A 4,884-nucleotide genomic window follows, 5' to 3' on the forward strand; every position below is an offset into this window, starting at 1 on the left:
AAAAGAAAGTAAGAAAGAAAGAAAAAGAAAAGAAAAAAAAAAAGAAACCCACCTGCCTCTACCTCCCAAGTGCTGGGATTAAAGGCATGTGCCACCACTGCCTGGCTTATTAAAAGTTTTATGGGGAGGGAAAGGAGAAACATACAGCTGAGCATGTGAAGTGGGCATGAGGTGAAGAGTGCCCAGAGAGAACCATGCTTACAGCAGTCCCACAACAATGTCCTCATCACAGAGTGAGGTCAGAGGCTCACATTTCCTGTGATGAGATACTCAACAGAAGTGGTTCTGGCACTTAGCTTGTCTCCTGGTGAAATTCTCTGTCACTGTGTCTACAGGCCTGCTATCTGTGGACTGTGCAGATCCAACCAAGTTTGTTGACTTGTGCCTTCACAGCACAGCCAAGCCTCTGCTACGTGAGGTTTGAGGGCTTTTTTTCTAACACAATATTTTTATTGATTATTGATTATTTGAGAATTTCACCTCATGCACCCCGATCACACTCACTCTCAGTACTCCCAAGTCCACCCTCCCCACTTTTGTGATGTCTGCCCCCCAAAAAAGAAGAAAAAATGGCCAATTAGTGTTGCCTATATGTTCCCAAGGGCCAGCCCCTTAAAGAAAACTGAGTCCTTCCCCAATCACTTCCCTGCCAGAAGCCATCAACTATGGAGAGTTGCACTGCAGCATATTTATCACAATTCTCAAAGGTTCTCTTCAATGGCTTTCTGTCTAGGTTGTTACTTTGGGGCGGGGGTTGTCATTGAAGCCTTCTATGTTCTTTTTTCTCAACTGTGAATCTGCAGTCATTTAACAGTATCTGTTACATATGGACAGAGGACTGGTTGCTTTGGGGTCTTGAGGGTGGAGTAGCTTTTGTTGTTTCTTCAGTCTTCCTTACATGAAATTTGTGAGTAATGAAGTACATAAATGTAATTCTACAAAAGCAGCCCATAAAGCCCTTGCAAGACTTCAGAGCTCAGACTTGGTTTCTGTTTCCATAAAAATATTTACAGGAATGTTAATGCTCACATGCTGATGTTCTTATGAGGTGGAAGGAGACAGGGGAAAGACCATAAAACTTGGGGTTGGAATTGGGTCTGCATGCTAAACTTGCTCACTCATAAGCATTATAGCCACCAAGCTTGTCTTATGCAGACTCATTGAGCTTCCCTGTTGAGTGACCTGGGCAGGTCTCTGTGTTGCTCCTGAGAGACCAATGCACTTAAAGGCAGATTGCCCTGCCACCTGCAGACTGTAGGCACAAGACTGTAAGGCGTGCCTTGCCATCCTGATGAGTGAATTGGCATTAAGCAGTAACAGATGACGAGCTCATAAAAAGCAGTCTACTAAATGTCAACTGCCCCGAAATCAATTTCTCTAAATGCCCACTTCATTATGCCTGATTTTCCAAGTTTACTAATGTGTTTAAAAAAAACAACAACAACTAGTTTCTTTTCATGTGTTTCAGTGAGTCTTACAGTGGATCTCAGCCCTCAGGAGGCTGGGACAAAAGGATCATGTAAATTGAAGGGCAACTCAGGCTATGGAGCAATTTCAAGGCTAGCCTGGACTAGGTTATAAGATGCTATTTCAAAAAAAGAAAAAGGTCTGTTCAACTATTCATTAATTTCAAAGAAATTTGACTTGGCAGGAAGGGTTTTTAACAGCTCTATTGAAATGAAATTTCCCCAGTTACAATTAATTATGTTCAACATTTTTTTTTTTTTGGTTTATAGCAACAAAAAGAATAAAGTACAGTTGGCCAAAAGAAGAGACTCAAGATAATCTGGCTGTTTTATGAATGACTTAATATTTTTTAAAAGATGTTTCTTAGCCGGGTGGTATTGGTTCATGCCTTTAATCACAGCACATGGTAGGCAGAGGCAGGCAGATCTCTGTGAGTTCGAGGTCATCCTGATCTACAGAGCTAGTTTCAGGACAGCTGAACTACACAAAGAAACCTTGTCTTGAAAAAACTACCAAAAATATTCTTTATAATTAAAAAAAATCTCATTGCTTTACAAGGTGATGTTTATCTTATGCTGGTTCTTTTACACAGTTCATATTGTTCTAACTACACCACTCTTCATTTTGTAAGACGGCTCTGCTGAAGGCACCACACACTCGAGTCATAGAACCTGCGGAAATCAGGCCGAAACCCACCTGATGTTTTGTTCCACGTTCAGGTGGAGACCGTGCCGCCTGCTCTCGAGACAGCCCTGGGAAGTGCCCTCCTCTCTGTACTTTGTTTCCCTGAACTGGAAAGGGTTGACAGCCTTCTGCATAGAGGTCCTGGGAGGATTGATGCCTTTCCTCAGTCAGAAAGTGGAAGAGGGCGGGGTGGCAGGCATGGGAAGAGGGGAGGCAACAGGGGTTTGTTTTTGTTTGTTTTTTTGTTTTTTGGAGGGGAAACTGGGAATGGAGAAATTTGCATGTAAATAAAGAAAATATCTAAAATTAAAAAAAAAAAAAAAAAACCCTGAGAACAGAATCTGCGTACGGTAAAGAACTTAGAGAGTATAAACTGCTTTTGTAGATTTTTAAAAATGTTACACAACTAGAACATTCCTTACCTAGCATAACTAGGATGTTTGAGAGTGGGGTTTTATATTTTGTTTTTGTATTATTTTTTGATTTCTTGGTCTTGGGTTGTTTTTTTTTTTTTCAGGAATATTTGTGTGTATATTATGATCCATTTCTCTAAATGCCCACTTCACTGAATTATGAGTTACATTCTGCCATACCAAAAGCCCAACATATAGAACCAAGTATCCAAGAAACCAAATAAACCTTTCTTCCTCCAAGTAGATCTGTGCCCTCTGAGGTTCTTTTTCACAGTAATGGGATGCCAATTGATCTGACATCATGATGCTGCTAGCACTGAGCTTGGTGCTGGGTGAGCCATCTACAGCCTTTAGTGAATAAAGAAACACCTTCAGCACATGCCCAGTGTTTGGACTGGCCCCTTGAGCTGGCTGTTACTGGATTCCAGGATGATGGCCTTTTGGTGAACTCCTGCCCTTGTTTTGGAATACACTCTCCTCTGAGAAGTAGTTTCAAGATCCACTTAGTATCTGTGCTGCTTCCTTGGAGCCAAGAAACACGGCATTAATGGCACCCCATCTCAGAGGTGCCTTCCTGGGATGAGGTGTAAATTAATGCCAGCCTGGACATGGGATCATTAAGGATCAGATGGTTAAGTTTTGCAAAAGGAATAACTAAATCCTAGCTGACCTGGCCCTCATCCAACCAGAATAATTGCTGCTGCCTACATAGTATCCCCTACTTATTCCAGATACAGAACTGAGTATCGCTTCACCCCGTGAACAGTCACAGAGCCAGCTCTGTTGCTACGGTGTGGGTGTGGGAAAACCAGTCAGCTGTTCTCTGGAGGGTCTGCAAACTGCTCTGGTGCAAGCGAGACAACATAAATTTAAGTGATTCAGTCATGTATTTGGAAAGTAAGACTTCATTTTTTTTAAAGTGAAAACACTTCATCTCCCACTTTTCTTTTTAATGTCTAGATTGACCTGAAGTCTGTTGTACTTTAAAAGGAGTTTACTTTAATGAATCATTCTTTGCTAAAATCATAGAAATATACCTTACCCCCTCCCCCAATAGTCCCAGGAGTGGGTTCCTGCTTGACATGAGGGCTTCATGGGAAGTCAGAATGGCTTTGGGCTACATAAGACCCCACTTCTTCCTATAATGGAGAGGGGTAGGGTGCATGCAGAACTTTGAGAGCATGCTCAGAATGGATGGAATAGTTCTGTCGCAAACTGTCCAGGGCTAAAAATCCAAGGTCAAGAATAGCCAGTGTTAGCCAGATGTGGTGGCAAAGAAGCAGGTGGATCTCTGTGAGTTCAAAGCCAGCCTGATCTATGTAGTAGTTCCAAGACAGCTAGAGACTCTGTCTCAAAAAAAAAAAAAAAAAAAATCCAAAGGGAAAAAAAAATGGTCAAAGTTAATCTGATCAGCATGCTGATAAAGAAATGGAGCACAGAGCATGAGTGATCTAGGGCAAGGAAGGGAAAGGAACTCCATTCCCAGTAGGCCTGCAGGTGCTGACCCTTCTTGTATCCAGAGAACACTGGACTCAAATAGAAACAAAGTTCCCAGGATGGGTGTGAGTGAGTATTGGCTCAGAATTCACACCTCCCTGTACATCCTTGGTTTGTATGGAGTGGGCTGAAGCGTATTTTCTCCACCCAGAACAATTTCCCAGGGCCTCAGAAGGCCACTTACAGCTTACTACAGGGCTGCCAGGGATCCCTGACTCACCCACAAACACATTCTCCTCGGCGATTGCCTGGGCGCAAACCTACCTTGGAGAAGCCATGTCTTGACTCAAGCCTAATACTTAGTAATAAAGCTTCCTGGGAAAGTAAGACTGCCAAAGTTTAAGTGGTGGGTTTTTATGAGTGGGATTATGGTCCATTAAGGGACAAGGAGGAAAAGACCAGCTTGCTTCATTTTGATCCCTTCTCTCAGCTGAACCACCATACTCTTTCCAATTAAATCGCCTCCAAAAAAAAAAAAAAAAAAATGCTGACATCTCTCCTGCAGACACACCCTCCTGGCCTTTGCCCCAAAGCCTGGCATAGTCCGAAGCCACGTGATCACAGTACTGAGGTTTCTGGGTCTGTTTGCTCCAAAAGGATAAATGACATGTAAGTAAAATAGAGTTTCAATTAATTTTTTTTTATTATTGAAAGAAAAGAGTACATGTGGTGTCTGAATAGGACATGGTGCATTGATCCTGTGGTGACAAAAAATGAAAGTCCTTCCAGCTAAAGTTCCTAACTTGGGGCTGTGTGAGAGCTGATATGTATCTCCTGTTTATGAAACCACCAGGAAATATGGTTCAGTTTCTTTTTTTTTTTT

This window comes from Mastomys coucha, unplaced genomic scaffold (genome assembly GCF_008632895.1).
Source record: "Mastomys coucha isolate ucsf_1 unplaced genomic scaffold, UCSF_Mcou_1 pScaffold20, whole genome shotgun sequence".
NCBI classification, from domain to species: domain Eukaryota; kingdom Metazoa; phylum Chordata; class Mammalia; order Rodentia; family Muridae; genus Mastomys; species Mastomys coucha.